The 10,916-nt window shown below is 44.2% G+C and overlaps 1 long non-coding RNA gene across 1 annotated transcript; it reads right to left on the minus strand.

Annotated features, from left to right (window-relative positions):
- Positions 1 to 207: 207 nt before the first annotated feature.
- Positions 208 to 8,576, minus strand: LOC122164359. The gene is made up of 4 exons (XR_006170212.1): positions 8,072 to 8,576; positions 2,065 to 2,178; positions 1,055 to 1,162; positions 208 to 282 (listed from the first exon to the last, which is right to left on the minus strand). It is a non-coding gene; the product is annotated as an uncharacterized LOC122164359 (long non-coding RNA).
- Positions 8,577 to 10,916: the final 2,340 nt, after the last annotated feature.

The following is a 10,916-nucleotide window of genomic DNA, read 5'->3' on the forward strand; positions in this document are numbered from 1 at the left end:
AGCTTTTCAACGCTTTCTGCTCCTCCTCATCCTTCATTCTGCTCTCTCCCCCTCCTCATATCAGTCTCAAGCACAGACCAGGTCACAGAAGGCAATCAGCTCTGAAAGCCTTTCTGAACTCTGTTTTCCTTCTTGGAAACAATCCCAAAAACAAATAATAAGTGCTTCTTTTAATTAGAGAGACCACTGGGCTAGCATTAAAATTACCTTCTGCTGACAGGATGCACTTAACTGACTGCTGATTTGCTCAGTCAACGATGCTGCAGGATTTGTTCATTAATTCTAGCAGAGAAAAAGAGTCAGTTACAACAGACCTGGCTCCACACTTAAACGACACCTGCAATTATGGCAGCACATCTGTGGTTAAGGTTAAGGCAGTTTGCTTCTGCAGTCTGTGATTTCCAGACTTCTGAACTGGCAAGAAATGACCTGCTGAACAAGAACTGCTGCACTTTGCTCCTTGGCAAGTCTCTCTCATCTGCAGCAGATATCTACTCTAGAGAGGCAGGAATGCATTTTTAAGCCAAAAAGACTTTGCAATTAAGGTACTTTCCCACCTATCATGTTAGTCTACCCGTTAGACAAGTGCATGCCAGGAGTTCAGCCCACAGTTCCAAGAGCAGGCACATCTCTGTGCTCATGGTAGTCACAGAACCAGCACAGAGTCATAGAGTGGCTTGAAGTCCTTCACCTGTTGCTGGTCTGTAGTGGGGCCTCAGATTTCCTTAAAGAACCAAAATCAATTAGGACCCAACCTAAAGCTTCTCTGACTCTCCTGGGAAGGGCCAACCCACTCATTTCATCTTTGCATTGTTTCTTAATGCCAGTAGTTCCTTGGTTTCTCTATAATGGTTTTCAAGGGTCCAGGTAGGGAATTTTTTTTTTGGCTCAAGCTAGATGTCAGTTCTTACATGAGAATCCAGTTAATTTCCATAAATATCAACACACAACATTTCCTTCCTCGTTGGACAAACATACTGATATGATCTAATAACTGATGGGCAGTTGGAATGCCTATTTGCTTCCCCTTGTAGAATGCATCACGTTATGTTACCTGCACCTTTATGTCCTTCTAGCTTTCAGGACTGCAGCTGGGCGGTTGTTAATGCACGTTCCTGCTGTTATCAGGAGACATCCATACAGATCTTCAGCACTTCTACCTCTGAGGGTATAGAGGAAAGCAATATTCAGTGGCTGTGTCTGCTCCCAGAGGAGACACAACCCCAAACTCTTGGGGCAGACTGACTTGCTGTGCTGTGAGGCTCCCTGTGCTGCAGTTGCCAACATCCCACAGGGCAGCTGACCCAGCAGACAGCAGATTCACCCATCTTTCATGCTGTGAGGGTGCTGAGGTGAGCGCTGGTAACGGGGCCAACCTGCTCTGAGCACTGGGACTCATCTTGCTCTGGGATGCACTCAGCAAAACCTGCCAGGCTGCCGAGATCTGCTGCTAAACCTTCACTGCATTGCCCTGGGCAAAACACCTCTGGGTGATGCCCTCTGAGCAGCTCTTCCAGACGGTGTTTGCAGCACACCCACATGTGGAGCAGATGATGCTGCTTTCTTGGGACCCCAGAAACCTCACTATAGCAAACCTGCTGCAAGGTGGGAAATTGCTCCCCAGCCTATGGAGCTATGGAAAGCAGACTTAAACAAAAGGCGCTTTCCTCCTGCCTAAGTCTCTTTTAAATGACAAACACCCTAATTCCTTGATTGAAGGTTGACATTTCTCCTTGTTTAAGAGGTGAAGCCTGGATCAGAGACGTCACTCACGCTGTTGGCTGAGAGCCCGATGGGCTGGGATGGGCTCACTGCTAAACTCACGCTGCCACACAATAGCAGAGATTATTCTGTTGGGTATTGAGAAGTTACATCTGAGCAGCGTGGCTACAGAAGGAGCACCGAGGCCTGTGGTGGAATAAGTACTCTGAAACATCCAGAGGTTTGTCACAACGCGTTGTTTGCACAATCAATATGATGGCATTGTCAAATATCTGTTCCAAATTCAAACCTTGAAACAAGCCCCAAATCATCCAGGTCTGCGTTGGCCCCACTGCACATCACCTGGTGACATTTTGCAGCTGGCAACCATTGGTCTGAAAGCTGTGCTTCTGACAGGATTATCAGCTCCGTGAGGATCGAAGCTGGATCAGGCATCACTCATGAGTTTTCTTCCTCCTGGTAAACACACACAAACAGAATTCAGATACACAGACGCATTATATAAAATAAATGACAGCGTTGGACCTGAGGATGTGTTACTGCCTCCCTGGCATAATGAAAGAAGAGAGCACATTATTTATTCCTGCAGGAGAAGGATATTTAACAAAATTACACTCTAAACATTATTTATAGGGTAACCTTGTCTCCACAACCTTTTCCAGCGGAAACAAATTAGAGATCATCCATCACGAGCAAATTCTGCTGTTCCAGTCTCTCCTCCAGCAAGGTTTTGTGCCAGACCATGCAATGCCCTGAGATTTCATCACCACCTGGAGCTGATCCCATCTCAGCCACCCGCAGCTGTGCTGGGTGATCACACCATGCCTGCAAGCAGTGCAACCCCAGACAGCCCAAAAATCTGGAGCTGCCTGCTTCAGTTAATCACAGTCAGATTCCCCAGGACGTTTACCCACTAAGAGATCAGTGCAAACCACACAGGGTGCTAATTCTCAGTGCTGTGAGTATTAAAGCCCTCTTGGTGCCCACTAGAAATTGACTGCTACCACTTCAACCTAACCCAGTTCCCAAACTGGTCTCAGCCCGGCGACATCCAGGTGATGCTGGAGAGGAGCCAAGGTGCAGCTCAGCAGTGTTGGCTCTGCCCACTCCTACAGCCATGCCAGATGGGTCTTTGGACATGTTTCCAATTAAATGTCTGAGAGTCACCCTCCCTCACTTCCTACCCACTGTCTTATTTTAAGTAATGAATCACACATTTTATGGTTGGTTTCTGTTTTTTTTTTCCTCTTGTGAAGCTGAAAATGCAGTTCAAGCTTTTCCAGTTCTTCAACATTCCGGACTTCTGCAACACCAGCAGCAAGTAAATTCTGCCACCAACGAACATTCTTGTAGCTCTTGGCATTGCTAAGTGTCATTTGTCATAGAGGATGTCCCTTTTTTGATCTTTTCAAACATTCCCCATGGCAATAGGCTTGTTTTTCCCCAGTTAGCAAACTCATTTGTGATATTCAGAAATAACGGATACTCTGAAATTTCTGGAGGCCACATCCAGGATCTCCTGAGCCACGGCCAAGGCGAGATGGTGCAATGTGTTGGGGTGTTCTGTATCACAGCAAGATGATGTTATATACTTATCAGAACATGAGACCTTGTCACCCCAAGGCTGCAGACACTTGGAGAGAGGAGCCAGAACAATGATGAATGAAGACAGCGTGGGCAAGCTGTGCAAGAAGTCACTCTATTGTGCAGATGGAGCCATTGCATTCGGGCTGTCCCAGGGAGCAGGATGGATTTGCTCAGCCCTCACCCAGCCACCCAGGGCTGTGTTAACCTCAAACGTGGAATTTTCTAAAGTTCTATGGGATGAAAAAGCCTTCTGAGCCAGGAGGACAGGGACTCGTCAGCCAAGTGCCTTTTACAGGCAGTGAAACAAAATAAAAGTGGCAAAAAATGAAGACTAATGAAGAGGAAGCAGAAACCTGAGGAAATAATGGCCAACCTGAAAGCTGCAGATTGCTTCGTGAGCTTATTCAAAGAGTGTGCAGGTACCCGAGACTTTTCTCTTTTAACTGGTAAAAATAATCAACACCTACCCACCTTTGAAGTTCAGTGACAATAACGAACTGGTGAATATTTATAGGAAAAGCCATGGCACATAAAGTACTCCAAAGGACTTATGTAAGTGCCACTTTCTTTAAAACAGTTCTAGAGGGAATGCTTTAAGAAGCTTTATCAGCATAAAACATATTTTGGAATTCATGAAAATTCATAATTGGCAGGGAAATGTCAAGTCCCTCTTTAGTGGAATGACGTAACCCTGTTGGACAATATCTTTATTTTTTACTAACTCTAATGGTTAATCTGCAAGTTGAGAGAGGAAAATTCTCTTCTGCTGTTAAATGTAATGGAACAAAGGGGAAAACTTCTCCAGCTAGCAGGGACTTTATGGAAAGCAAATAAGGTGACAGGTTCTACTGAATAAGGCCCATTCTCCAAAATAAAACCAATTACCCTAGAGTAAATTGAGGAAATTGATGATCCAACATATTTTTGCATATGAATGGCAGAGTTTAGGGTCTGAATGCTTCTCCAAGCAGCTCTGGACAGCCACAGTACCTTTGCAGAGTCCTTCACTTTTCTGAGATTTCTCACATGCTGTATTTTTGGGTTACACACTAGAAGAATCTTTTGAGACAAAAGCAAAACTGGTTGCCAGATCTCACTGGGTTTCAAATGAAAGCCATGCAAACAACCAGGCCATGTAGTGTTTGCCTCTTTGGGTTAGAATGTGTAAGATTTGGTTCTTAGTGAAGTCTAAGACCGATGTCACCCCCTCCAGCATTTCTGTACCACTAAAATTAACATTTTGCCCTTGAAAAATTAAAGCCACTCCATTTATCTCATTTCCTCAGGTTTCACTTGCAGCCTACTCATCCAACAGTCGTTTCTACTTTATATGTTTAATTTAATTTGTCAGGTTACAAAACTGTGAACCTGGAGAAACGCGCCGTCTGCCTGTCACTACCTTCCAACACAGAGCTGACAATGCAGTTTTTCACAGGAACACTCTTTCCATCACTGACTCCTTGGGAACGAGTGGTGGTTTGGTAGTTCTATTGGGTTTGGGGTCTTTTTTGTCCTTGCGCTGCACCAGACGCAGCAGGTCAGATTTGCAGTTAAGAAGCATATAATAAGATGTACAGCGTAGCATGGTACAATGAATGATAACAAGTGGAGAGGTAAATGATGTCACTTGGACAGCACTACCTCTGCGGTTCCCTGCTGTAAGCTCTTTATTGAATAATCTTGTGCTCAAGGTTTCTTACTGTTCTGCCATTATACCTGTCTGGATGCCTAGCAAACATTTCTCTGTAGCTCCACTTCCACGGGGCACACTTACAGCCTATGCTCCTATTTATCCCTTTTTAATTATTATTTCCCTTTCTGCTTCACTCCCCAGTGATGCAGTGTCAGTAAGTGCTTCTAAATGCTAACAGTGGCCCTTAACCAGAGTCAACCCTCACAACACCCCTTCTGCTTCCTCCACTAATTAAGAAATGAGGGGAAAAAAAAAATAAATCACTTTCTATATCCCATCACTGCTAACTCCTCCTGGGTTGTCATTAGAAACTACTCAGGCTCCACTCCAAATACTCCTTCCAGACCAAACCATGAAAAAGATAGCTTTGCTCTGACCTGCACCCTGCCACTGAAGCCTCTGCCCCTGACCCACCCAGTGAGATTTGATCACCTTCATATCCCCTGTGCCTTGTCTCAGTTTGGAGCTCACAAGTTTCTCAGCCCTCTTCCCATCTGTGCCACCTCCTTCTACTTCCATCTTCAGTCTGTACTTTGCAAAACAAGCAGCAGAAGCTAATACAAGGCTGTTTGCTTATATTTCTATTAATCACCCTCCCTTCGTCCCATCTGCCACCTCTCTTTTTCAGCCCGGCCCACCCAGTTCCCAAATTTACAGTGCTCACAATGCAAAAGAGTTAATCAAATCCAATCTCTCAGCACCATCTCTAGCATCTGCTGTTCCATATTTGGTTTCCAGCAAGGGATGCTCACTCCCAGCCTCATCTCCACTGTTTGCACTACGGCGCCCATCAGATAAAATGAAAAGCACAATTAATTAATTGGTACCCAAACTTGAGAGCTCCACATGCATCACCAGAGACAATCAAAATAATTCTGTTGTAAGTGAGAGCATCTTTCAACCACGCTTTCCTTCACTGGATCTACTGTTTGAGCGGTAGCAGTAGCAAGAACCCCAGCCAAGCAAGGGACCTCAGCACTTCAGATTCATTCATAACAGTGGACAAACAAACAGAGCAAAAGGACACCAGAACAGGCAAAGACAGGCAAAGCTCCTCACATGGCCTATCCCATGTGTTCACTCGAATAATACTTGCATCCTCCTGCACAGCTAACCCTGGTGCGTTCTGCTGATAGTAACTCATGAGCCTACTGTTCTCAGCAGCAAGGATGTAAAGGAAGAGGGTCGGGGAATGTTTAATAAAAATATATCTTGTAATGCTTACTGACCAAAGAGGCATTCAGCAGATGCTCCATCTTTAGCTACACTTAAATCGTTCCCTAAGGAATCAATACAAACTCCACTCTCTCTCTTACAAAGTACAAAAATAAACACAAAATGTAAAATATATGGTCCTGGTATAGGATCAGGATCCCATACAGAGATCTCTATTTCTCCTTAGCTTAAATATTTTCTGCATGATGTTTGCTCGGTAATTTATTTTTTCACTGGCCACTAAAAATAAAATGTCAAGAACTGTCTATCTTAGGAGAGTCACTATTAGTCTTGAAAATTCCTATTTCAGCTTCAATGATGCTGTTGGTGAGATACATCTTGATGGATTGTTCAAATAAACCCAGCTACAGAGACAAAGGAAAACCAAGAGCTGCTTTCCTTCTCCCTTTTTCTTAGTTTACCAAAGGAACATGTGAACACTGTGATCAGCGCTATTTTCCTCAAAGCTTCTGAGGTGGTTTTGTCCTTTACAGAGGAATGAAAAATCACCACCCAGAATGGATTAAACAAGGACAACTTTGTTGCTCTCAGGTCCTTTCTATAAGAACTGCTCTGCACCTCACATGAGAAGCAGGAGGGGCTGCATGGGGTTGGATGACCCCCCCACCCCATCAGCACCAGCCAGTCACCTCATGACCATGAGGATGGAGCATCCACGAACAAGACCAAAGATGCCATCTGGCTTTCAGTTTACTCCTGCAGATGTTGCCATGAAGACTCATAAATAAACACTTTCCACCTTGACTACTGGATGCAAAGTTTTGGCCAATAAATCAGACCCCAGGCTGGGGAGCAGGAGGGAATGTGTCTAAAGCTGGATCTGAGCAACAGCTCAGCATGGCCCAGCAGAGACTCAAAGAATCATTGAGGTTAGAAAAGACCACTAAGATCATCTAGTTCAACCATCCAGCATCCCACACCAGCCCCAGATGAGCTCCCCAGGGTTGACACAAAGCCTGAAATAAGACTCCAGAAAGACTTAGTATAACTGCTTCCCAGTAATTATATCATTTGCTCACAGGTTTAAATGGACAAAGACTGGCAAAGAACTTTAATACACATATAGCCACCATACGTTAATTCAGAAAAAAATTATAGCTATTTACTTCTCATGAAACTTAAAAAACAGAGTGAGAGGAACTTAGAAGCATTCTGGCACCACTGCCAGAAGCTTCCTCTTATCTTTGCTGCAAAAGCACAAGCAAAGTCCCGTTCTTGAATCTCAAACACAAAGCATCACTTAATACATCTCTCCAAAGTCCAAGAGCTGCCATCCAGCTATGCTAGCAGGTCATAGAGTCATAAAGATTGGAAAGGACCACTCACATCATCATTAAATCCAATCATCAACCCATCATCACCATGCCCACTAAACCATGTCACTGAGTACCATTCTACCCTTTTTTTCTTGAGCAATCAGGTCCTGCTGATTTCCCCAGTGCTTTGTGCCACCCAGGATGAAAACATGCATGTAGCTGGGGAAGTTCTGATATTTTACTTTTGGAGCTATCTTACCATGTCACTTCTGACCATGTATTCAAGAAAAAACTGAACAAAAGAATAAAGCATCCGGGAGTCAATGGATCTGATTCACAGTAATGTTTTTCCAAATTTAGGTAATTCCTCTCAAAACTCTATTTCACAAATGCATAAAAATTGAATATAGAGACCAGCAACAAAAGCACAGCAATTAGTGAATAGTGATGCACAGTTAGAGATGATGCTGTCTTTGAGAAAAAGGAAAGATACAGGTAGAGAGGGAAGCAAGGAGTTGGCCTCAATTGATCACTTACCAGCTCAATGAACAGATTAGCAAGATGATGATGTGCTTACCTGGCTACATTGCTGGCAGCCACCACTGCAGATCTCTTGCTTATGGGGAAGGAAATTAGAAGATAGAGATTTAACAGCCTGGAGAAGGTTCTGTGGGCCTGGAGGCAGCAACCACCTTCACATATTTCTGGGGTGTAAGAGCTGAGGATAGTAAGGAAGGTTGATCTGTAGCTCTTCTATTCATAACAACCACTGAAACAGAAGAAGGAGTGTTTGCATACTCCAGTGCCAAAGCTCAAAAAAACCCAAACAAACCCCAGAACAGATTATCTCCATGCAAATGGGTAGAGGAACTGAATTCTACTGAGTTCCGAAGGGAAATGTCTACAGAAGTGTAACCCTTCACAGGTTCTGACATTTGCACATTAGGAAACTGCTCAGCCCATCACCTTTATGGAGTCAGCACAGCGGAGGCTGAAACACGAGCGTTGAGCTGGGCAGGAAGAAAGCAGCACTGGGATGCAGCTGGGAACTGCTGGGGTCCAACATCCTCCCTGCCACTCTGCACAGCTGTCAGTCAAAGAAAATAGCAGGTGCTCATGGAAATGGGCCTTCTGCAGCTCTCAGCTGCTGCAGTGGGAATACAATACAAACCATGTCACTTTCCTGTTCCTGTGACTTGGGCATGTCATGAGGAACTGCTCCATCTCTGCCTTACGCTGCTCCACAGCAGCTGTGCAATTCCAGCTGGCAAACACTGCTAGGGAGTTAGAGGAGTTTATTATTGAGGAAACACGAGCAGACACAGGGCTGGTTCATTAGGATTCCTAAGCTGGAAAACACTTTCAAAATGCCCTGAATAGAAATATAGACTAGGAGAACAAATATGTCACAAAATACCTCCTTGAACAATGTCGTCAGCAAACTCGGTAGTACAAATGCTCTTATGATACATTTGTTTGAGACAGTGGGAGTCATTATTCTGCAAAATGCTTCTGTAAGATGGCATTGCACAGAGATAAGAGTTCAGGCCCTGAGATAGGAGCAACCCAGATTATCTGGGATATCAAAATGTACAGTTGTGCACTGCCTGCAAAGGAAACGAGGGTAGCTTGTTGTTGCATAACGATAGCCTCATTATCATTGTGACTCACTTATTATTTTTACAGCGTATCTTCTTCTAGTGTCAGACCCACAGTTATCTCCAAATAAGAGGCTGATGTTCAACTTCTTGGAAATCAAACTTGGAACAAAGGAAATTTTGCAAAATGCGTTTTTGCTGACCTTTTGCTGGTGCCTCTGTGTTAGTCTATCCCAGCCAAATCCCTGCGTGCCTTCTTGGACAAACAACTGAGCTCCTTCCCCCAAAATTGTGCACTCCTTCTGCAGGCTCCTTGTTTTTCATTATTCCATCAGAAAGCAGAAACAATAACACAAGACTTATCTGAACAGTGACCCCAAAACATGAGAAACTTGCAACCTCTGCACAGTTGCCTGTGAACTGAAGACTTGGTGAAGAACTTGACGCACAGAGGTATTTACTCAGCTCTGGGGAGAACGCTCAGCTGAGGACCCACAGATTTCTATCTAATAACCCCTCTGGTGATGGCTGAATATGGAATTTGAACTTGGAAAGCACAGCTGAATTTCAATAAGCTTTTCCTACGCACGCATACACACACAAAAATCAACACTGGAAACTGTATTTCCTTCTGGCCTAGAGGTATTTCCATCGCAGTGCACACAAGCTGGCTCACGTTTTATGCGCTGATGGACACAGGTCCCAACACACACATCGCTATCGTGTGCACCACTGGGGTGCTGAAAAGCAAAAAAGCAGAGATTTTGTCATCCTAGGAGAGGTTTTAGCCCGCTCCCAAGTGTCACGTGGCAGTTAACACAGAGCTATACTCGTGTTTTTATTCAGAGAGCTACTCTAAAATTACAAAAGATAACTACTACCTTTCAGCATGAATAAACTTGAATACATACTAAAAATAATCCCGCGTTCACTCCTGAAGTTACTGCCTTCTGAAAGGTGTAAATGGGTACAGTTTGCAATTACGTAACTGTATGTAAAAAAATGTATATATATCAATAAAATGAAAATTGCACATCAGCAAAGTGGCTGTGCGGTGTTTTGAGAGGCACTTCAGACACACGCACGCACATATTTTCAGCTTTCAGCTAAGCCCAAGCTTTATGACACCATTCACTTCGCTCTGACTAGATGGCATCAGAATTTAGGAGAGAGACAAGGAGGTATGAAACACAGACTTAGGAATGAGGGTTTCATTTGTTTCCTCATACTTACAGCAGCCTCTGTGACACCAATGAATCAATGACCCCACTGTCACTCAGCAGTGACAATGCAACTCCAGTGGCACTTCTAGGGTCGGGGCTGCAGCCCAGTGCCAGAATCCTTGCTGAGCCCTGTGGGCCCCAGAGCAGCAGAGGGCATCACCTCCTGGCCCTGCTGCCATGGAAGGCTCTAAAGCTCATGCAAGTGCAGAGAGCATTTCTAAGTTATGTACCTCTTCTTTCCTTAATGCAAAGCTCTCACAATACCAAAGTGTGGTAATAGGAAGAAGTAGGCAGCAGTATGGGGTTACCTGGGCTGCAGTTCTTACCCAGAATGTGGAAGCAAACCCCTACTCTTGAATCAGACACCATTTTCACAAAGAGCAGCTGCTGAGGTTCACCGGGAGAATATTCCAAACAATGAGTGATAAAATAATATTTATTAAACCCAGTGCAGCAGATTAGAGCTTTTATTCCTAGAAGACAGCGTGCAGGCAGCTTCCTTCTACATGCAAGGATGAGTTTTGCAAATGCAAGCAAAATGATATCACAAGCAAAGCATAAAGCAAAATGAAATCATAAGTGCTAGGTAAAGAGCTTGAGA

This window comes from Centrocercus urophasianus, unplaced genomic scaffold (assembly GCF_019232065.1).
Source record: "Centrocercus urophasianus isolate 14NV4802_14NV808 unplaced genomic scaffold, USGS_Curo_1.0 seq_26, whole genome shotgun sequence".
Taxonomy (NCBI): Eukaryota; Metazoa; Chordata; class Aves; order Galliformes; family Phasianidae; genus Centrocercus; species Centrocercus urophasianus.